Source organism: Anomaloglossus baeobatrachus, chromosome 2 (genome assembly GCF_048569485.1).
Source record: "Anomaloglossus baeobatrachus isolate aAnoBae1 chromosome 2, aAnoBae1.hap1, whole genome shotgun sequence".
Lineage (NCBI taxonomy): Eukaryota > Metazoa > Chordata > Amphibia > Anura > Aromobatidae > Anomaloglossus > Anomaloglossus baeobatrachus.
In genome coordinates, this window is record NC_134354.1 from 721,220,424 (window position 1) to 721,245,634 (window position 25,211).

The window sequence follows — 25,211 nt, forward strand, 5'->3', positions numbered from 1 at the left end:
TCTATGAATCAATCTCCATAAACTCACTATTTTACAGTAGCCACCCCTATACAAAAGAAAATACAATCAAAGGCAGAAAAACGGGAGTATGGGATCCCAAATGGGATTAATCTGGCCCTATCATGGACCTACCACCTCACACCTTCCTACCGACGGAGGTAAAACACCTTAACTTAGCTGGGCGCCCCCGTTCCTCGGTGGCTATCCCTCACTTACCCTAATAAATTCCCTACCATATGAGGAGAAATGCCTGAGCAAGTTACCTCTAATTATTGGTTGGATTTTTTTACCCCACAATGGACTTTAAAGAGAAGGCAATTATAGCTCCACCTGTTTAATATGCTCAAATTCAGCTGGTCATTAATTCATATGCAGGGAAAATAGATACCATAACAACCTGTCCAGTTAATATGCTCAAATTCAACTGGTCATTAATTCATATATTGAGATAACAAACGCCACAGTACCCTGTTATTTCTGATCAGTCATTATGCTCCAGCTCAACCGGTCATCAATTCATAAACAGGCATAACAAATACCATATATCCAGTTGATATGCTCCAATTCAACTGGTCATCCGTTAATATACAGGGACAACAGGTACCATAGCACCCCACTATCTAGATCAGGTTGATATGTCCCAATTCGACCAGAATAAATTCAAATACAGGGGCAAAAAGTCCAAATACCAAGTTATCCTAATAAATAAGAAAACACATTTAACTTGCTTTCAGCAAATCCTAACCTCTGGAACAATGCCAGTATATAAACTCATTATGAATGAATGAATATCATTTTAAGGCTGATAAATTAACTTCCCTTTATCAAGTGCATCCGCACTTGAAAGCAAGTTAAATGTGTTTTCTTATTTATTAGGATAACTTGGTATTTGGACTTTTTGCCCCTGTATTTGAATTTATTCTGGTCGAATTGGGACATATCAACCTGATCTAGATAGTGGGGTGCTATGGTACCTGTTGTCCCTGTATATTAACGGATGACCAGTTGAATTGGAGCATATCAACTGGATATATGGTATTTGTTATGCCTGTTTATGAATTGATGACCGGTTGAGCTGGAGCATAATGACTGATCAGAAATAACAGGGTACTGTGGCGTTTGTTATCTCAATATATGAATTAATGACCAGTTGAATTTGAGCATATTAACTGGACAGGTTGTTATGGTATCTATTTTCCCTGCATATGAATTAATGACCAGCTGAATTTGAGCATATTAAACAGGTGGAGCTATAATTGCCCTCTCTTTAAAGTCCATTGTGGGGTAAAAAAATCCAACCAATAATTAGAGGTAACTTGCTCAGGCATTTCTCCTCATATGGTAGGGAATTTATTAGGGTAAGTGAGGGATAGCCACCGAGGAACGGGGGCGCCCAGCTAAGTTAAGGTGTTTTACCTCCGTCGGTAGGAAGGTGTGAGGTGGTAGGTCCATGATAGGGCCAGATTAATCCCATTTGGGATCCCATACTCCCGTTTTTCTGCCTTTTGATTGTATTTTCTTTTGTATAGGGGTGGCTACCCTGTTGTATATTTATACTACCCTTGATAAATTCTAGATAGGTGAATCACTTGGGAATTTTTAAGACATATTTAATAAAATTAGAAATTTTTAAAGGGATTGTTTTTATCTAAGGGATTACAAAAAAATCTAAATTTTGTCCAAAAAAAGTGCATCTTTTGCGCCATTTTACATGATCCGTAGCGTTTTCATTTTATCTAAATAGAAGTGTAACATGCATAATAATTATAAATTAATAATTATTATGCATGTGACACTTCTATTTAATGCTGATACTCCTGTTTCTTTCTTTATTTATTGAACCAACCAAAGTTTAAATACAGCTGAATTTTTGTATGATCTAAAAAGATTTTCCTATATATTTATAATTTTAGCTGTTTTTTTCTGCATTTTGTGTCTAATATTAAGCCCTGTACCCACTGTGTTTATCCTGACCTACCACATATGTTTTATGTATGTTTTAAGTCGTTTTTTGACTAATAATTTAAATAAAATATATTTTTTAAGATAATCTCTTGTTTTCTTCTTAGGTATTTATGTAATTTATTGAGATGATATATAGTTTGGGACATTTGTTTGGTTTGGGAAAATTTTGATCACCTCTTATCCCATTTTGCGGAAATTCACAGCAACCAAAAAGCGTAATTTTTGCGTTTGGAACTTTATTGCCACTACACCGTTTACCGATCGGATTAATTGATTTTATTTTTTGATAGATCGGGCATTTCTGAACGGGGCAATACTAAATATGTGTATTTTTCTATTTTTTTTAACCCTTTATTTTTTAATGGGGTGAATGGGGGGGTGATTTGAACTTTTAGGGTTTTTTATTTTTTTTTACATTTTTTAAAACTTTTTTTTTTTAGCAGGGCAGATCAAAGTATTGTAGTGCGCCTGCGCAGGACCTCAATGCCGGCTAGTGTGGATGACGTAGGATGCGTCATGCACCCAGGCTTCAGAAGAAGGAGGACGACAAAGATGGCCAAAAGAGGAGGCGCCGGTACTGGAGAATAGAGCCACCTATTCGACCAGTCTGCACTGCACTGCCCCACAGATGAGTATTGTAAAGTGATTTTTATGTTCCACACAGCGGCCTAGGCTCTTATATAAAGCATGTTAGAATGCTGTATATAAGAGTCCACTTTATAGTCTCCAAATCTGGTGACAGGTTCCCTTTAAAGAATAAAGATGTCAGTGTTTGATGGTCTGTGGTTCAGGCAATCAAAATGCCTTAAAAAAATTCTGGGCAGGCATTTAGCTGTGAAGACTAAGCAGGAAGGAAGAGCGGGAGAAGGGAAGAGGGGAGAGAGAGCGAAAGGTAGAGGGGGAGAAAGTTGGTGACTCATGGAATCTACTACATTGGTGATCAGCAGTTTAGGACAATTGGTGGGAATCAAATCAATCATTATCTGAATTCACCAAGACCTGTGAATTTCAGGAAATTTGACTCGAATTATAACGTATCAATTGGTGGTGGTCCGAACACAGGGACCCTCACTGATCTGTAGAACAGGGCACTTTTATCCTTGCTAGAATGGAACAGATGTAGGTGCTCAACCACTGCTCCTTTCATTCCCAATGGAGCTGCTGAACATTATGCTTGTCTTTTTCCAGAAACCCCATAGATAATGAATGGAGAGACTGGTGGGCGTGAGCAGTGCTAATCCATTCTAATGGGGATAAAAGTGCCCAAACAAAAATTAAAAATCCATATACTTCTGATCAGTTTAGGTCCAAGGGTGGAACTTATTAACTGTTCTTAAGATAAGGTATAACTTGTTTTAAAAGGAGAACCCCTTTAAGCTAATATATAATTATTGTATTATATAATTATAGGATTAAGAACCTTATCTATCTCCTGATCTACTACTTGTTGGCTGTTCCAGGGTTGTAGTCTTTCTGAAGAAAATAAATAAAAATAAGTTTGACATGTTGGGTACAACTCTTAATCTGGAATTACATTTTTGATTCAGCTTCATTATAAATTGTTAATATTTGCTGCATCAATAAATTTACTGATTGCTACATAAGTGTAATTACAATAGAACCGCATAAACAGATCAATCTCCCGAGAGCACAATTAGGTAATTCTGCAACGTAAGTGATTATTGGAATATAACTTTGTATTCTTTAAGTATAAGGCTATGTGCCCATGGGACTATGTACCCGCTGATATATCCGCAGGTACGTCCGCAGGTTTCCCGCAGCAGCTCCCCGGAATCTGCACCTATCCATAGCTGCGGGATTCCAGCGAAATATCTACGGGAAACCTGCGGACATTCATGCGACTTACCTGCGGAAGTCCTGGCCTCTATCTCCATAGTGGAGAGGTGGGATTTCCACAGGAATAATTGACATGCAGTTACGTGCACCTGCGGTACAGCCGCAGCATATTCCGCAGCCGCACATACCGCAGCATGGACACAGACACTCCCCATACCCCATAGGATAACATGGGGAGTGTCTGTGCTTGCTAAAACCTGCGGATTTATCTAGAAAATCCAGATAAATCCGCAAGTTTTCGCAGCAAAATCCATGGGTACATTGTTACAGGAGGATAATTTTATATTACAGGGAGATTTATGTAAATTGGAGGATTGGGCTGAGAAGTGGCAATTGAAGTTTAATGTAGATAAATGTAAGGTCATGCACTTGGGTAGAGGAAATAACATTTATGATTATGTACTTAATTGTAGAACACTGGGTAAAACAGACACAGAAAAAGACTTGGGTGTATGGGTGGATGGTAAACTTCACTTTAGTGGACAGTGTCAGGCAGCTGCTGCCAGGGCTAATAAAATAATGGGATGTATTAAAAGAGGTATAAGTGTTCATGAAAAAAATATAGTTCTACCTCTGTACAAGTCACTAGTGCGACCGCACTTAGAATACTGTGTACAATTCTGGTCACCGATATATAAGAAGGACATAGCTGAACTGGAGAGGGTGCAGAGAAGAGCCACCAAGATTATTACAGGAATGGGTGGGCTGCAATACCAAGACAGGTTATTAAACTTGGGGTTATTTAGTCTTGAAAAACGAAGGCTTAGGGGGGATCTAATCACAATGTATAAATATATGAGGGGACAGTACAGAGACCTTTCCAAAGATCTTTTTACACCTAGGCCTGCGACTGGAACACGGGGGCATCCGCTACGTCTTGAGGAAAGAAGGTTTAATCATAATCACAGACGAGGATTCTTTACTGTACGAGCAGTGAGACTATGGAACTCTCTGCCGCATGATGTTGTAATGAGTGATTCACTACTAACATTTAAGCAGAGCCTGGACGCCTTTCTTGAAAAATTTAATATTACCAGTTATGTATATTAGATTTTATGACAGGGTATTGATCCAGGGAACTAGTCTGATTGCCGGATGTGGAGTCAGGAAGGAATTTTTTTCCCCATTGGAACTTGTTTGCCACATTGGGGTTTTTTTTTGCCTTCCTCTGGATCAACATGTTAGACTACGGGTTGAACTAGATGGACTTAGAGTCTCCCTTCAACCTTAAAAACTATGATACTATGATACTATGATATGATACATAGCCTGATGGTCTTAGATACTTTAAATAACGTAAACTCTGTGTGATAGGAAATATTTTGGAAGTTCTGGTTACAGTATATTATATATTAAAAATGCTAATGATGGAACCTTTATCTAAAATGCACACATAAAAAAAACTTTCCTTTAAGCCAGTATGCGGAAAATCAATGGTGAAAGGCAAAATATACAGAGTACAAATAGCTGAAGCTCTACTTTTTTTTACCCTCGCACTTTGATATTCAAAATATCTATATGCATATTAAAGATAAGAGGATGCAGAGGTGAGTGGTGCGCTAATGGAATGGAGCCTTTGTAGTGCAATATGGAACTTTGGCTTTAATCTATGCTTTTTATATATGAAGTGATCATGGCATGGGTGGGGCTTGTATATTGTACTATAAATTATTCAGGGGTGTGGGAATAGCCACAAGAGTGGTTACTCCAGGTGGAAAATTTTTAAAGTTAGCAGTGACGTCAATAGCGAAAAAGATCTGGGACAGTCCATAAATCCCAACTTCTGGCAGACTTCTTGGCTCTTCAGGCGTTCGCCATTTTGACCTGTAATATGTGAGAAGTACCTTTTGTATTTTTTAGTTTAGACTGAACTACTGCTAGATTGCCAAAAGTTTGGACACACCTTCTCATTCAAAGAGTTTTCTTTATTTTCATGACTCTGAAAATTGTAGATTCACATTGAAGGCATCAAAACTATGAATTAACACATGTGGAATGAAATACTTAACAAAAAAGTGTGAAACAACTGAAAATATGTCTTATAGTCTAGTTTCTTCAAAGTAGCCACCTTTTGCTTTGATTACTGCTTTGCAGACTCTTGGCGTTCTCTTGATGAGCTTCAAGAAGTAGTCACCAGAAATGGTTTTCACTTCACAGGTGTGCCCTGGCAGGTTTAATAAGTGGGATTTCTTGCCTTATAAATGGGGTTGGGACCATCAGTTGTGTTGTGCAGAAGTCTGGTGGATACACAGCTGATAGTCCTACTGAATAGACTGTTAGAATTTGTATTATGGCAAGAAAAAAGCAGCTAAGTAAGAACAACGAGTGGCCATCATTACTTTAAGAAATGAAGGTCAGTCAGTCCAAAGAATTGGTAAAACTTTGAAAGTGTCCCCAAGTGCAGTGGCAAAAACCATCAAACGCTACATAGAAACAGGCTGCCACATGAGGACTGCCCCAGGATAGGAAGACCAAGACTCACCAAGTTTATCTGAGTCTCCAGCCTCAGAAATCTCAGGTTAACAGCAGCTCAGATTAGAGACCAGGTCAATGCCACACAGAGTTCTAGTAGCAGTCTCATCTCTAGAACAACTGTTGAGAGGAGACTTTGTGCAGCAGGCCTTCATGGTAAAATAGCTGCTAGGAAATCACTGCTAAGGACAGGCAACAAGCAGAAGAGACTTGTTTGGGCTAAAGAAAAGAAGCAATGGATATTAGACCAGTGGAAATCTGTGCTTTGGTCTGATGAGTTCAAATTTGAGATCTTTGAATCCAACCACCGTGTCTTTGTACGACGCAGAAAAGGTGAACGGATGAACTCTACATGCCTGGTTCCCACCGTGAAGCATGGAGGAGGAGGTGTGATGGTGTGGGGGTGCTTTGCTGGTGACACTGTTGGGGATTTATTCAAAATTGAAGGCATACTGAACCAGCATGGCTACCACAGCATGTTGCAGCGGCATGCTATTGCATCAGGTTTGCATTTCGTTGGACCATCATTTATTTTTCAACAGGACAATGACCCCAAACATACCTCCAGGCTGTGTAAGGGCTATTTGACTAAGAATGAGAGTGATGGGGTGACCTGGCCTCCACATTCACCAAATCTGAACTCAATCGAGATGGTTTGGGGTGAGCTGGACCGCACAGTGAAGGCAAAAGGGCCAACAAGTGCTAAGCATCTCTGGGAACTCCTTCAAGACTATTGGAAGACCATTTCCGGTGACTACCTCTTGAAGCTCATCAAGAGAATGCCAAGAGTGTGCAAAGCAGTAATCAAAGCAAAAAGTGGCTACTTTGAAGAACCTAGAATATAAAACATATTTTCAGTTGTTTCACACTTTTTTAAGTATTTCATTCCACATGTTTTAATTCATAGTTTTGATGCCTTCAATGGGAATCTACAATTTTCAGAGTCATGAAAATAAAGAAAACTCTTTGAATGAGAAGGTGTGTCCAAACGTTTGGTCTGTACTGTATATCCACCATCTTTTAGTGGACAAAATACATTCAAAAGTGGTACAAAAATATCCAACCCCAATTGAAATATACATACAGTGAAGGAGTACAGAATCAAATATAGCAATTCTCGTTAGATATAACAATGGAACAACTAATTAATAAAAATTAGTATCACAGATTCATTCGTATTAAGGCCCTGTGTGCACTAGGAAAAGGAATTTTCTTAAGAAAATTCCGGAGGCTCAGTAAGATTTCTGCACCTGCGGGAAAATACCGCACCGAAATCAGCATCCAAATCCGCATGCGGTTTGTTGCGTTTTTCTGCGGATTTTGTGCGGATTTGGTGCGGAAATGTCGCAGCCAGCATCGGACTTGCTACTGGAGGAATCTCCAGCAATACCAGGCCTGGCCACGGTTACCTGCACTGAACTCCGGAGCTCCCACCCGAGCTCCGGAGTGCAGCCTAGACTAAACAGCGAGCACCGAGTGATAGATTCCCCGGTGATTGCAGTTTAGTTCAGGCCGGGCTGATCTCCAGAGCTCAGGTGACAGCTGTAGAGAGTCCGGGTTGCACTCCGGAGCTGTCACCTGAGCTCCAGAGATCATCCCGGCCTGAACTAAACGGCAATCGCCGGGGAATCAATAACTCGGCGCTCGCAGTTTAGTCTACGCTGCACTCCGGAGCCCAGGTGACAGCTCCGGAGTTCAGTGCAGGTAACTGAATCCAGGCCTGGCATTACTGGAGATTCCTCCGGTAGCCAGTCCCGCAGCTACCTGGGGAAAAGAAGTGACATGCAATTGTTTTTGCTGCGGGAATCCCACAGCAAAACATGCAGCTGTTAAAATCCGCCTAGTGCGCACAGCATTTTTTCCCCCATAGGATTTGCTGGTGAATCACTGCAGAGATGTTATGAACATTTTCTGCAGCGAAACATGCAGCAAATCCACAGGAAATTCCATCTAGTGCGCACAAGGCCTAAGTCAGGGATACCTGTAAATCTAGCAGTCTCCCATTCTGATTCAGCCACTGGGTCTGTTGCTTAGCTTTGCTGTTAATCTCTGCGCCTGGCTAGGATCCGTGATGTATAGATGGTACCAACAAAGTTTATTGTCAATTTTAATTGCATCTTATTTTTTTTTTGTAGATTCTGGATGGATACAGTGATAGAGGATGGTGATGTGGTACAGTCATATATAAAAGTTTGGACACCCCTATTAATATTAACCTTTTTTCTTTATAACAATTTGGGTTTTTGCAACAGCTATTTCAGTTTCATATATCTAATAACTGATGGACTGAGTAATATTTCTGAATTGAAATAAAGTTTATTGTACTAACAGAAAATGTGCAATCCGCATTTAAACAAAATTTGACCGGTGCAAAAGTATGGGCACCCTTATCAATTTCTTGATTTGAACACTCCTAACTACTTTTTACTGACTTACTAAAGCACTAAATTGGTTTTGTAACCTCATTGAGCTTTGAACTTCATAGGCAGGTGTATCCAATCATGAGAAAAGGTATTAAAGGTGGCCACTTGCAAGTTGTTCTCCTATTTGAATCTCCTATGAAGAGTGGCATCATGGGCTCCTCAAAACAACTCTCAAATGATATGAAAACAAAGATTATTCAACATAGTTGTTCAGGGGAAGGATACAAAAAGTTGTCTCAGAGATTTAAACTGTCAGTTTCCACTGTGAGGAACATAGTAAGGAAATGGAATAACACAGGTACAGTTCTTGTTAAGCCCAGAAGTGGCAGGCCAATAAAAATATCAGAAAGGCAGAGAAGAAGAATGGTGAGAACAGTCAAGGACAATCCACAGACCACCTCCAAAGACCCGCAGCTTCATCTTGCTGCAGATGATGTCAATGTGCATCGGTCAACAATACAGCGCACGTTGCACAAGGAGAAGCTGTATGGGAGAGTGATGCGAAAGAAGCCGTTTCTGCAAGCACGCCACAAACAGAGTCGCCTGAGGTATGCAAAAGCACATTTGGACAAGCCAGTTACATTTCGGAAGAAGGTCCTGTGGACTGATGAAACAAAGATTGAGTTGTTTGGTCATATAAAAGGCGTTATGCATGGAGGCAAAAAAACACGGCATTCCAAGAAAAGCAGTTACTACCCACAGTAAAATTTGGTGGAGGTTCCATCATGCTTTGGGGCTGTGTGGCCAATGGCGGCACCGGGAATCTTGTTAAAGTTGAGGGTCGCATGGATTCAACTCAGTATCAGCAGATTCTTGACAATAATGTGCAAGAATCAGTGACAAAGCTGAAGTTACGCAGGGGATGGATATTTCAGCAAAACAATGATCCAAAACACCGCTCCAAATCTACTCAGGCATTCATGCAGAGGAACAATTACAATGTTCTGGAATAGCCATCCCAGTCCCCAGACCTGAATATCATTGAACATCTGTGGGATGATTTGAAGCGTGCTGTCCATGCTCGGCGACCATCAAACTTAACTGAACTGGAATTGTTTTGTAAACAGGAATGGTCAAATATACCTTCATCCAGGATATAGGAACTCATTAAAACTACAGGAAGTGACTAGAGGCTGTTATTTTTGCAAAAGGAGGATCTACAAAATATTAATGTCACTTTTATGTTGAGGTGCCCATACTTTTGCACCGGTCAGATTTTGTTTAAATGCGGATTGCACATTTTCTGTTAAAACCTCATTTCAATCCAGAAATATTACTCAGTCCATCAGTTATTAGATATATGAAACTGAAATAGCTGTTGCAAAAACCCAAATTGTTATAAAGAAAAAAGGTTAACATTAATAGGGGTGCCCAAACTTTTTCATATGACTGTATGTATATCTATGTCTCCCTCCTCTTTCCCCTGTTCCATACTAATATAGGTTCGCCCATCACTACTCTTAAACTAAGGCAAGGATGTAAACAAAAGGATACAAAAAAGGCTACTTTGGGGTAAGGCTGTAATTCCAACTTAATTTGCATGTCGATATAGTGACCTTCAATTTACCAATTAGTCACTTTTAGGTATAATTTTTCCAATTAGCAGATGACACGATTCCACCGCTCAGTGATCAGAGTGTGCTTAGCTGTCAGTTGGGTGAGTGACTGCTCAGTCATCCAACCTGGAGCTGGGGTGTGCTGAGCTTTCATTGTTTTTAGTGACAGCTCAGTCGTCCAATCTCATACTGGAAAGTTCTGGGTTTCTGCAGGTTTTCCCTGTTTCCGGTAATTGCCCAGCTACAGTATTGATCTGAGCAGTTTATTCCAGAACACTGCCAGTCTTAGCCCTCTGTTTAGTGGTGCTTGTTGGCCTCAGTTACCTGTCCTCTTTGACTTTACCTTTTGCTACCACACTGTAATGCCTGCCCAGAACCACAGCCTCATGATAGCTGTCACGGACAGGTTAGAGGCTAGCCACTCGCTAAGCAGGATCCCTAGAACCCCGAAACCCTTTAACCCCTATACAGGGATTTGGAATTACTACAGGGCTCTGGAGATCGCTGCCAGTAAAGGGACAAAATCAGCAGACAAGAGCATAGTCAGAAAATCAGGCTAAGGTCAAAACCGGAGATGGCAGCGAGGTGCAAAAACGGCAGGCAGAAGAGTAGTCAGAGAGCAGGCAGTGGTCATAACACAGGGATCAATATACAGAGCAGGGCGAGAACCAGATACGAGCAGGATAAACTAGGCTCTATATCTGGTGGCAACCAGCAGACAGGAGGAAAAATAAAAAGGGTGTGGTGCCTTTCCATTAGCTGTGGCTGAAAGGTGGTAACTTCAGCTAGAAGGCACATGCCACCACAGTCTGCCAGTGCTAGGGTACTGCCCCGCGCTCGGCTGCAGCCGAGCCGCTCAGATCCGGGCTCGTTGGTGGGTGGCTCGAGCGCCTCCGGACCCGGGGTCACTTCGCTCTGAAAGAATGCTGGCGCTACGTAGGGGGGTGGTAGGTAGGTGTACGGCCGGAGCCGTGTTTGAGTTCGTGATGCCACCGACGGGATGTGGTGAAGGTGTAGACACCACCGCTGCAGTTACGGGGCACCCAGGGGAGATGGTTATGCAGCAAGATGTTAACCCCCTCCGTGGGCAGGAATGATGGCCCCGGGACCCGTTTGGAAGAAGTGGCTGGGCAGTACAGGGTGGTGCGCAGCCGGATGGCACTGTGGTACTCACTGTTATTGACACACACAAGTCTCTGGTAAACAAAGTTGATGGTGGTCGGTGCCCGCAGCCAGCTGCGTCTGGTCCCCCACCCGGTTCGGTGGTCTTTGCCTTTTTCCTGCACCGTGTAGTGTATGTGTAGACTGCCTACGCTTCAGCGACGGGAGTCCGCTCCCCGGCTTTATGTATGTCGGGAAAGCCCATTTGCCCACAGACACTGGCCCGTGGGATCTCTCTGCCTCTGCGGTGGCTTTCTATCCCCCTTGATGGGCTGTTGTCTTCAGTCGGGACTTGGGTGGAAAAGGACCTATAGTCCAGACCTCAATTAGTGAATTAACTCAGTCCAGTGGCTTCTGGACCTCGTTTCAGGGTCTGAGTACCCCCTGTGTGCTCCGCTTTCCAGTCGGTTCCCCGGGTTGGTACCGGCAGGCCACTACCCTGTTCCGGTCCACCACGGTTCCTCCGAGCCGTCTTCCCGGCTCCTGCAGGCTAGGCCACCATCTGCCTCCTAGCCAAGGTGTGCGGGCTACGACCCTCACACCTGTCAGTCTCCTGCAGACCTGCTACACAGGCCTGCTTCCACTCACTGCCTGCACTTGACTGAATGAACTCCACTTAGAACTAACTTGACTGACTTGTGTTTCCTGCCTCAGGCCCTCTGAACTCCTCAGTGGGCATGCCAACCGCCTGGCTCCACCCCCCTGGTGTGTCCATTAAGCTCAGAGGGAGGTGACTAGGGTTTATGTGTTTGGCTGATGTTACCTAATGTGGGACTGGTGTTGTGCGGTGCGCTATCTGTGACTATCTGGATAGTCTAGGGCGTCACACTAGTGCAGGTCCAAGGAAACCCAGTTTAGTGGATGGGTGGAGCCTGCACCCACCAGAGCTACTGGTACTGACTCCTCCCCTATCACCAGCATCACCCACAGCGGGAATACGGCAGCACCTGGTGACCAAAGCAGAAGTCACAGGAGCGGACTCTGGTGGAGACGTGACACACACGTTCAACTTTGTTTGACCATCCTTTTGCCTTGTACCTTTGCTCTGATCTGCTATCCTCTTGGTATTCAGACTCCATACTATGACCTATCTACGTCTCTGTCTATCCCCTTAATCTTGACACGCTGTCCTGGTACCTGGAGTGTTCAACCATCCTGCTTCTCGATTGGTCCTTGTAGTGACTAACATTGCAGCAGATCTAATTAAAATAATTCTGTCATTATTACATAATGACATAAATTCAAAGACTAAATAAACCACTTATGATTTCCATCCCGCATATATTAATATATAATATAAAAGTTCTATTGTATTCCAACCCGTCTGCTGCTGAAAGTTGGCACTTGGGACAGTTGTTTTATCTACAGACGTCCAGGACAATGATGGCTCAAGCTCTGGACTATGACATCCATAGAGATATAGGAGACTGTTCTCGCCCACAGTTCTAGAGCAATAGCCTCATTATTAAGACAAACAATACATTGGATTTTTCATAATCATTGAAAATCTGGCGAGTCTATGCAGGAACGAGGTATTCTAATATGATATATTCTTCACTATCAACCACGTTCTCCACTGGGAATATGTCACATTCAACTTTCTTCCCACATTATTTCTTCACAATGGCTTCTGTAGCCTCCAAGGAAATTGCACAAATTACTCACATTTCTTTCTTTGGCTCTGTATCCATTACTATGAAAAAAAATGAAAGAATATTGTGTGGGTGAAGGTGGTTGACTGATTGTGTTCTAATAAAATACTTCCCGTGCATGATTAATGGAGATTATTCAGCATATGTGGTATAGAAATTCTGTCTTCTGCCCTGTCTTGGGAATTTTGCTTGCTTAATTTTTATACAAACTGCCTATAATATACTTTTTAAACAGGATTATAATGTAAAGGGTCTGATAAAGGAGTCTGCCCATATGCTGGATGTAGTGGGGCCACCAACAAGCCATTTTCTTTTTTTTTTAGTTTTTTAGTTTTTAGTGCAAAAATGACAAACGTACAGTATGTTAGCGCCAGCATGAGCATGTGTGGATGCAGATTAGGAGCTGAGCGCCATCCACGCGGTAGATTCCAGCTACAGTACATTTCATACCCGTCATATGTGTTGAAGAGTTGAGCATAGCTCAAATGGTTGCTGTTAACCATTTAAATGCCACTGTTAGGGGTACTTTGCACACTACAACATCGCAAGCTGATGCTTGCGATGCCGAGCGCGATAGTCCCCGCCCCCGTCGCAGCAGCAATATCTTGTGATCACTGCCATAGCGAACATTATCGCTACGGCAGCTTCACATGCACTCACCTGCCCTGCGACATCGCTCTGGCTGGCGAACCGCCTCCTTACTAAGGGGGCGGGTTGTGCGGTGTCATAGCGACGTCCCACTGCAGGCGGCCAATAGAAGCGGAATGGCGGAGATGAGCAGGACGTAAACATCCCGCCCACATCTGTCCTTCTGCATAGCCGGCGTGAGCCGCGGTGATGTAGGTAAGGAGATGCTCCTCGCTCCTGCAGGTTCTCACACAGCGATGTGTGCTGCTGCAGGGGAACGAGGAACAACATCGTACCGTCGCTGCCGCGCAATTATAGAAATGTCGGACACTACACCGATGATACGATTACGACGCGACTTGAAGTATATGGGATTCATCCAGGGAAGTCGCATCTGCCTTTCTCCCCTTTCTGGCCCGTTTGCTGCACAGCGTGGACCAAGTAAAGATGGCTTCCTGCCCTATCTCACTTATGGGCCCCCTCGTTGCTGCGTGTGCTGCGGACTCTGTTGGTTGGTGAGACACCTGGAGTGCCCTCACTGGCAGGTTTTAGCAGGCCACTAAATGGATGCCTGGCTCTAGGGACCTGTCCCCGTCCGTGCCTGGTCTACTAGGAGTCCCCGTACTCAATCACCCCGCTTCTTCCTGAGGTGTCTTTCAGTCTGACTCTGTGGCAACTGAACTCCCCCGCAAACAGCCACTACACCTTCAGGGTCTGGCTAGCGTGTCTATGTGCCCTCTCTCCGCTCCAGACTGACATGTGTCCTCCTCCACTGCTCCTCTCTCTTGGACTGCCTCTGCATAACTCCTTCCAGCTTCTCCACCGCACCACTAGCTGAGATGTGGAGGCCACGCCCCCTCCTGGGTCTGCCCAGGGGTCCTCTCTAAGGTGTGTGTGAGCCCTGGTTAAAGTGTGTCTGTGTGTTCACACCCTACTTAGCCTTTGGGATTACCTGTTTGTACTCACCCAGCATGGGTGCAGTACTCAGTGGTGCCTACTACACTAACACCAAGGGATCACTTGAAGGCACATACCGCAATGAAGAGAAATTTGCTCAGGGCAGATCAAAGTATTGTAGTGTGCCTTCGCAGGACCTCAGTGCCGGCAAGTGTGGATGACGTAGGAAGTGTCATGCACGCCGCCTTCAGAAGAAGGAGGACAAAGATGACCGAAAGAGGATGCGCCAGACCCAGAGAACAGAGACACCCATGCGACCAGTCTGCACCGGAGCAACCTTCTAGGTAAGTATTATAAAGTGTTTTTGATGTTCTACACAGCAGCCTGGGCTCTTATATACAGCATGTTAGAATGCTGTATATAAGAGCCTACTGGTGGTGCCCACAGCTTAAAGGCCCCAAATCTGGTGACAGGTTCCATTTAACACCTATGCACAGCTTGGTAGATCCAACATGATTATTATCTGGACAGAGGTGTTAAAGCTGCAGCCAGAAACTTTATACAATGAATTATCAAGTTTGGGCATATTGGCATCTAATACCTCCCAATCCTTGTTCTCCTCTGTCAGCATTTGTCAGGAAGAGACAGGAAACCCTCATACACAATAGATTATATGTTCCTCCATAAACTCTGGCAATGATCAGATTTAGTTAATAAGGATTTATGGTGCAGTACCTGACAATTCTTGACACCCCTATTAAAATGATCAAATTTATTTTAAATGTTTCCCAGAAAAGCCCTAAAAAGGCATAAAATGAAGGAAGCATTGCTTTTAAAGGGAATCTATCACCAGATTTTTTGCCACCCAATGTGAGAGCAGCATAATGTAGAGACAGAGACCCTGATTCCAGCGATGTGTCACTTACTGGGCTGCTTAGTGTAGTTTTGGTAAAATCCCTGATTAATCAGCAGTAGATTATCATGAGAGGACTACTTGGCATGCTGCCAGGTAGTCCAGCATATTCATGACCTCTGTATAACTGCTAGATCTGCAGCAGTGAAAACATTGATTTTATCAAAATGACAGCAAACAGCTCAGTAAATGACACATCGCTGGAATCAGGGTCTCTGTCTCAACATTTTGCTGCTCTCAGATGGGAGAGAAAAAAACCTGGTGACAAATTCCCTTTAATAACAATAGTAATGATAATAAGTTCTATTATTATTTTTAAAATATAGTAAGAGTAAGTAAGATGCACATAAAAGCTATGGAAATGCATAAAAAGTATATTGGTGCTATTCAAAAACTTATGTTAAGCAAAGAAGCCTCAAGAAAAGGTTTTATATATAAATATGAATAACTATGTATATTGACTAGATGAAATAGCAAGCGTACTAATATATTTGGCAACGCTTGTGGTATGTCTGACTGGGAAAAAAACATAACTTAAAAGAAAAATTTCACTTTTTCCCTTAATTGAGCAAAATCTGATGGTAACCTGCTTTATTGCCTTGTTGCCTACTACTTTATGTTCATAGTAACGGCAAACCTAAAAAAATGTAACAAAATAACCAATATGTATATTTCATACAGTGTCGAAAAGTTACTTTGTGGCTTCCGTACCTGAAAGATGTGAATTGATGTGAAAGTATAATACAATTCAGTGGCATACATAGAACAGAAGCGATCCAAATGCTAAGTTCAAACTTAGTCCTAGGGGTGTAGCTAGAATAAGTGCAGGGGGTGGAATTGCGCACTGTCACGTGTAAAGGGACAGGCTCAGGGCTAGCTCTTACCTTACCATCTGGACCATGCACTTTAAACTTAGTTTTTTCCTTTAGGCACATTAAGGGTTAGTGCTTCTTCTGGTGCAGCAGCAGACTGGCTCAGCTGGCAGCAGTTAAACTACTTCCATCGGGATTTAAGGCCTTTACTTCCTGGACTTGTTGCTGGTTATTCTATTCAGTTAGGAGCTAGCCTGGGAGCAGAGGGGATTATTATTATTATTATTATTATTTATTTATAGAGCACCATTAATTCCATGGTGCTGTACATGAGAAGGGGGTTACATACAAAATACGTATACAAGTTACAGTAGACAGACTAGTACAGAGGGAAGAGGGCCCTACCCTTGCGGGCTTACATTCTATAGGATTATGGGGAGGAGACAATAGGTGGGGTGTAGGTCAGGCGGCAGCTCCGCACGGTGGTCGGGCGGCAGCTCCGCACGGTGGTCGGGCGGCAGCTCCGCACGGTGGTCGGGCGGCAGCTCCGCACGGTGGTCGGGCGGCAGCTCCGCACGGTGGTCGGGCGGCAGCTCCGCACGGTGGTCGGGCGGCAGCTCCGCACGGTGGTCGGGCGGCAGCGAGTTCATTGTAGATTGTAGGCATTTCGGAACAGGTGCGTTTTCAGGTTCTGTTTGAAGTTTGCAAGGGTAGGGGATAGTCTGACGTGTTGAGGCAGCGAGTTCCAGGAGACTGGGGATGCTCGGGAGAAGTCTTGGAGTCGGTTGTGTGAGGAGCGAATGAGAGAGGAGGAGAGGAGGAGATCTTGGGAGGACCGGAGGTGACGTGTTGGAGTGTAGTGGGAGAGTAGTTCGGAGATGTACGGAGGGGAAAGATTATGCACAGCTTTGTAGGTCAGTGTTAGAAGTTTGAATTGGATACGGTGGAAGATTGGAAGCCAGTGGAGGGACATGCAGAGAGGAGAAGCGGGGTGGTATTGAGGAGAGAGGTGGATAAGTCGGGCAGCAGAGTTAAGGATGGACTGGAGAGGGGCAAGCGTGTTGGCAGGGAGGCCACAGAGGAGGATGTTACAGTAGTCGAGGCGGGAGATTATGAGGGCATGCACTAGCATTTTAGTTGATTGCAAATTGAGGAAAGGGCGGATTCTGGAAATATTTTTGAGTTGAAGACGGCAGGAGGTGGTGAGGGATTGGATGTGTGGTATGAAGGATAAGGCAGAGTCAAAGGTCACTCCGAGGCAGCGAACTTTGGGTACTGGCGAGAGCGTGGTGTTATTTATTGTAATAGATAGATTAGGTGGAGAGTGTAGGTGAGACGGAGGAAAGATGATTAGTTCAGTTTTGGCCACATTGAGCTTTAGGAAGCGAGAGGAGAAGAAGGAGGATATAGCAGATAGACATTTCGGGATTTTGGACAGCAGAGATGTGGCATCTGGGCCAGAGAGGTAGATCTGGGTGTCGTCGGCATATAGGTGGTATTGGAAGCCATGGGACTTTATGAGTTGTCCCAGGCCAAATGTGTAGATAGAGAAAAGTAGGGGTCCTAGGACAGAGCCTTGAGGGACGCCAACAGAGAGATGGTGGGATGAAGAGGTTGTGTGGGAGTGGGAGACACTAAAAGTGCGATTTGAGAGGTATGAAGAGATCCAAGAGAGGGCAAGATCTCTGACACCAAGGGAAGGGGATGTGTTATTACTACTACTGCTGCTATCTGCTGTGTTTGTAGTTGTTTCTACTACCTTCTTTTCTTTGTACTCTTACCCGTACACCTTGGTTATCCCCTGGTGCAGGTTTTAGGTGTGTATGAGTTTTTGTTTACCTTTCTCTGGTGTTCTGTGTTGGTGGGGTTTTTGGGAGCTCTGTCTGGGTCAGTGCCCTGGGTGATGGGGACAAAGTCATTAGGGCCTGGACAGGAGACAGGGCCATGTTGGTGGCTTGACCCTGACTACCATTAAGTCTATTGTCGTGATAAGGGATAGCTCAGGGACCCCAGTCTTAGGTTCAGTTGAGAAGCCCTTTATCATCTGCTTTTCCCTTTTTACACACTCACGTTCTAGAGCTTGGGGCCAAAAAGGCCCGTTTGGATCATATAAGAAGATCAACACTTTCAGAAATGCCAGATCTATCAAATTATAAAATCCATTAATCTGATCGGTAAATGGCTAGCGACAAAAAAATTCCAAACGCCAAAATTACATTTTTGGATGTTGCAAATTTTGTGCAAACTGCAATAACAGGCGATCAAAACGTAGCATCTGTGCAAAATGGTACCATTAAATGTTCATATGTTATTTTGCAGCTTACGTGTGTAAAATATGTTATATTGTATTTTAATATCAATCACTATTGCCATAAGGCATCGTTGCAGCAGAAACCAAGAGAAGATAAACAGAAACGGTTTTCAGGAAGTACAGTCAGTGTGTGGCTGAAACCAAAGGAAGTTCATGGGCAGTCTATGAGCATGCCGTTAGTAAGGCAAAGGGTAGATGGTCCACATATGATGTCAAGTCAACCTGAGGTTATTCTGTGGAAAGCCAACCTAACATTCCCAACAAAGGAGCATAGGTGACCTAGAGCTTATTCATTGGTGAAACATGGAATGATGGAGGCCATTATTCATTGCATGTAAAGTGGAGTGGAAGCCTTAGGCCTCTTCTCCACTAGCGTTTTTGTCCTGCAAATTCCCTCGCATTGAGAAACGGTTTGCAATCTTGCAAATGGTTTCTAATGATGCTGTCTCCATATCCCCTTTTTTTCCAGACGATACACGGGCTCTCCTTGAAATCGCAGCATGCTGCGATTTGATGCAATTCTCAGCTCTCTCACCCCCATGCAAGTCAGAATCCGGGTGGCATGCGCATGTCACACGGATCCTGACACTTGCATACCGGGTCAGCCTGGCTACCGGAGGAATCTCCTGTAAAACCAGTCCTGGCCGCGGTTACATGCACTGAACCCCGGAGCTGTCACCTGAGCTCCAGAGTGCAGCCTGAACAGCGAGCGCCGAGTGATGGATTCCCCGGTGACTGCTGTTCAGGTCAGCACAGCTGCAGACAGATCAGGCAGCCGCTGGAGCTCAGATTACAGCTCTGGAGCTCAGTGCAGGTAACCGCGGCCAGGACTGGTTTTACAGATTTCTCCCGTAGCCAGCCCTACACTGCTTACCTAAAAACTCACATAGCACCCGCATGACGCTCACATGTCATACGGATGCTATGTGAGGAAAAAAAACAAACACTGTACGCAGATCACACGCAGATCACACGCAGGATACTCGACTCACATTTTGAGCCGAATATCGCTGTGATTTAAAAAACGCTAGTGGAGAAGAGGCCTCAGGCCTCTTCTCCACTAGCGTTTTTTTCCTGCAAATTCCCTCGCATTGAGAAACGGTTTGCAATCTTGCAAATGGTTTCTAATGAGGCTGTCTCCATTTCCCTGTTTTTCTCAGACGATACACGGGCTCTCCTTGAAATCGCAGCATGCTGCAATTTGATGCGATTCTCAGCTCTCTCTCCCCCATGCAAGTCAGAATCCGGGTGGCATGCGCATGTAACACGGATCCTGACTCTTGCATACTGCGTCAGACTGGCTACCGGAGGAATCTCCAGTAAAACCAGACCTGACCACGGTGACCTGCACTGAACCCCGAGCTGTCCCCTGAGCTCCAGACTGCAGCCTGAACAGTGAGCGCCGAGTGATGGATTCCCCGGCGATTGCTGTTCAGGTCAGCACAGCTGCAAACAGATCAGGCAGACGCTGGAGCTCAGATTACAGCTCTGGAGCTGAGTGCAGGTAACCGCGGCCAGGACTGGTTTTACAGGAGATTTCTCCCGTAGCCAGCCCTACACTGCTTACCTAAAAACTCACATAGCACCCGCATGACGCTCACATGTCATACGGATGCTATGTGAGGAAAAAAAAACCAAAACGTACGCAGACCACACGGAGGACACACACAGGACACTCGACTCACATTTTGAGCCAAGTATCGCTGTGATTAAAAAAACGCTAGTGGAGAAGTGGCCTTAGGGCTCTTCTCCACTTGCGTTTACAAATTCACAGCGACACTCGGCTACAAATGTGAGTCGAGTGTCCTGCGTGTGGTCTGCGTATGGTGTTTTTTTTTCCTCACATAGCATCCATATGACATGCGAGCATCATGCGGGTGCTATGTGAGTGTTTATGCATACCGCGTCAGACTGGCTACCGGAGGAATCTCCAGTAATACCAGGCCTGGCCGCGGTTACCTGCACTGAACCCCGGATCTGTCACCTGAGCTCCAGAAATCAGCCCGGTCTGTCTGCAGCTGTCCAGAACTGAACAGCAATCACCGGGGAATCAATCACTCGGCGCTCGCTGTTCAGGCTGCACTCTGGAGCTCCGGAGTTCAGTGCATGTAACCGCGGCTAGGCCTGGTATTAATGGAGATTCCTCTGGTAGCCAGTCTGACGCAGTATGCAAGTGTCAAGGATCTGTGTGACATGTGTATGCCATCTGTATGATATGCGCATGCCACCCGGATTCTGATTTTTTTCTCGCTCCCATAGGATTGCATGGGGGTGCAAGAGCGGAGACTCGGTGAAATCGCAGCATGCTGCAATTTCACCAAGAGCACGAGATGTGCCGTAAAACATTTAGCAAGAGGACACGGCCTCATTGATTAACATTGGTGCGAGTGAGATCCGATTTTCTATCTGATCGCTCTCGCACATAGAAATCGCAAGTGGAGAAGAGCCCTTAGAGTGTATAATGGAGGCCTGTGTAGATGTAGTATAGTAGGTCACCCGGCAGATACCCAATAGGCAATAACGTTTACCCTGAAATCAGTGAGATTAACCTGGATATTGTCATGCACAGTAGATGGGGAATTCACCTAGAGATATTTAAGAGTGATAGGTTGAGATGGTCCAGCAGTAGAAGATGAAAGCTTTGAAAGTTGCATTATCAGTCAATATGAGGTCATATCTGACCTTAGAGGCTACCGGCATCAGACTTGAAAACATAGGCATACATGTGTGTTTTTTTCTTTCATTATCTGTATTACAACCATATATTTTTTAATAAAGAATGACACACAACAAAAACCACAACAGACGGGGACACCGAGAACACGATAACAATGGTAAGTCCTGTAGCTATTGAGAGGGGTTGATGGGACACCTCCTGCACTCACCTGTAGCTGTCACTACTCTCCCAGCCAGGCCCTATACAGTTTCTGATTAACAAGTGTGCATTACAATCCCTTTAAAACATTATTTTTATTATTATTAATTAAATATTAAAATCGTCCAGGTGAAAAAACTCCAAAAAATAATAAATAAAAGGGGAGCTATTAAGGGTCAGGTGCAACCATATATTCTGAAGTTTACACAGGCAAATATAAAGATAGAAAAGCCAATCCAAAATTTATTTATACTAAAGTGACCCTAATATGTCACTATATCTGGCTCTGCCTGTCACCAACATAGTATATAATACTCCATTTTGATAAAAGGAGTACCTCTGCCCCTGCAGATATCATAACTTATTGCTGTACCCGTTTATAGTTGTTCCCCTCCATGTGCCTATAGAATTGATAATTGAGGTACTCCTTTTATCAAAATGGAGTATTATATACTATGTTGGTGAGAGTATTTGGTACAGATACTATCATCCTTTGGTAGGGTCGAGTAGGGTGAGTGAGGGTCAGCCGTCGAGGAACGGGGGCGCCCAGCTACGTTAGGGCGTCATACCCTCCGTTGTCAGGCAGAGCCAGATATAGTGACATATTAGGGTCACTTTAGTATAAATAAATTTTGGATTGGCTTTTCTATCTTTATATTTGCCTGTGTAAACTTCAGAATATATGGTTGCACCTGACCCTTAATAGCTCCCCTTTTATTTATTATTTTTTGGAGTTTTTTCACCTGGACGATTTTAATATTTAATTAATAATAATAAAAATAATGTTTTAAAGGGATTGTAATGCACACTTGTTAATCAGATTTTGAACATTCCCATTGGTATACTAATTTGTTAGCCTATACAGTTTCCTCAACTGTCGCCGAGCAGGAACCTGTGACCCTGAGAAAAACTCTGTAGACACCCTGGCTACTGAGATGGCAGGTGAAGGTCACTAGCCCAATCGCTGCACTAATAAGACACAAGGAAATGTAAGACAAAGAGGGGAAATGGCAATGAAAAAAAGATAATGCCGATTTCAGGAGAACTCCTCAGCAGAACCTTCTACCAAGGTGGCCAGAGAACAAAGAGATTGTATCTTCAGCAAGAATGCTGGAAAACACCGCTACTTAAATCTGAAGGGGCGTGGCTACAAAGCAGTTGCAGCTGAAATGCTTTCCTAGAAGCTGTTAGCCGCAAAACTGATATTAACTCTTAAGGCACTGAAGAAAATGAAACCAAGTTTAAATGTAGTCTCAGATGGAAATGAGAGATTCCAACCCAGAAGCCATTACAAGTCTCCAAAAATAGAGAGACGACCATGACAGTATCATTGACCAATTATGCTGTTCTTCGGGACTTATCTACCTTTTGTCGTCACTGATCCCGCAACTGGCAAGTAAACAAAAAACTCTGACACCATGTAAACAGCTATGCAGACTTACAACTAAAAATGCCTTGTTGTATAACTATTTTTTTTATTTGTTTTTAGAAGTTTGTAAATGGGAATGGATTAGGCCTTCACATGTCCGTGTTTCTAATACTTGTTTCTCCCACGGAGAGCAATCAATCTTTTTTCACCTGCTTAACATGGTACCAAATATTTATTTATTTCAACCAATACTCCTGTCATCCATTTTTATCATGGACATCACACGTATCCATTATAATCTATGGTGCTGCTCACATGTGTGTGTATTCACACATACTGTGTATCCGCATGAACCACATGGAGACATGTCCATTTTTTCCAGTCAGCATGGATGACAAGGGCCAATACGAGTCTATGGGTCTGAGAAAACCACACACAGCATAGGAATGGCTTCTGTATACTATCTGCTGTACGTATTTAACATTGAAAGTATAAGAGAAACCATACTGGAAAAACACATTGATGGCACATTGATTGAAAACACTGATGACATCGTTACTGGTTTTTCATGTACATGTTTTATACACACGTGTGAAGGAGGCTTATAGGTAGAAATTGTCCAAACAATTAATTATGATGGGATCATAAAATCATGGAATAATAGAAATGACAGGGACCTCAAGGGCCATCGAGTCCAGCCTCCTGTGAGTGCAGGTTTTCTTAGGCTGGTTTCACACATCCGGCATTTTGCTGGATGCCGGATCTGGCACGCATGCAGTACAGTACATTCATTTACAGTGGAAGCGCGACACCATGCGGACAAATGCGTTTGTGCATGGAGCATACAACTGCACGGTGTCACTGTAAATGAATGTACTGCATGCGTGCCGGATCCGGCGAAATGCCGTTTGTGTGAAACAGGCCTTAAATCACCTCAGCTATATGTTTATCCAGTTTCCGCTTGAAGATTTCCATTGATGGAGAGCTCACCACCTCCCGTGGTAGCATGCTACACTCTCTGACTGCCCTCACTGCCTCCCATAGCAGCCTGTTCCACTCTCTGGTTGCCCTCACTGTCAGAAAGTTTTTCCTCATGTCTAATATGAATCTCCTTCCTTTTAGTTTCATCCCATTGCTTCTTGTACTTCATTGTGCTAATGAGAATAAGGCAGTTCCCTCTGCAATGTGACCTCCCTTCAGATATTTGTAGACCGCTATTAAGTCTCCTCTCAGCCTTCTGTTTTGCAAACTAAACATTCCTAGTTCTTTCAGCCGGTCTTCATAGGATATGGTTTGCAGACCTTCTACCATCCTGGTTGCTCTTCTCTTGACCAGTTGAACATTTAACGTGTATAGGTGCCCCCCATATGTCCTTCAACAAATGATGACTGGAGACATCAGGATCAGGTGACTGGAGCTGATGCTTTTGTTCACCAGGGAGATGTCACTGCCAGATGATTCTGGCAGCAGCTCTCTCACAGAGAGCACTTGAAATTACATGTGTACAAAGCTAATTAGTTATTAATTAGTTACAAAACCCATAAATGAGCGTTCCTGGGAATAATTACAGCATAAATTGCATCATAATTCATTGAAAGCCTGACTCTGTATTATGATATTACCGTAGTCTCACCTATAAATCATAATAAGCTGCCAACTAGGACTGTTGAGTCAGAGTCAGAGCTAGTCTTGGGCGGAGTGGTAGAATTATACAGACTCCAACTCCAGCTGTAAAAAAATATATTGTGATAGTATAATTACAACGTTAATAGCAGATTGTATAATTAATTTATTATCACTAATTATTGGCCACTTCCAAAGGAGTAGGCTCTGGAGAAATAGAGGAATCGGAACTTTAGTTTGCCAACTCCTGAGCCCTGTGCCAAACAAGTGACATTCAGGAACAACTATCTGTGAAAAATGAATAATGCTGCAATAAGCAATACAAATAACTGCTTAAAGAGAACCAACCATCAGGATTTTCATATACAAAGTAAAGCCAGTGCTGTACTGGTGCTATGAGGCTGAATGTAAGCATACCTTTTGTTCAGAAATTGGATGTTTTATTTCAGAAATATGTGCAAGTAAAGTTACAGCAATGCACTGCTATTTGATTGACAGGTGCAACAGGAAGGGGATATGTGGGTCGGGTCTTGCTATCTATTCCCGCCCCTGTCTGCCTGCCCGCACCGGAATTGGCAACAGGGGGAGGAAAGGCCAGGCAGGCAGACAGGGGCGGGAATAGATAGCAAGACTCGACCCACCTATTCCCTTCCTGTTGCACCTGTCAATCAAATAGCAGGGCATTGTTGGAACTTTAC

At 43.7% G+C, this 25,211-nt stretch overlaps 1 protein-coding gene across 2 annotated transcripts in view; it reads right to left on the reverse strand.

The window, feature by feature from the left end:
• Positions 1-25,211, reverse strand: part of RXFP2 (relaxin family peptide receptor 2) — a 449,786-nt gene that overhangs the window by 373,575 nt on the left and 51,000 nt on the right. The gene's annotated exons all lie outside the window — the stretch shown is intronic.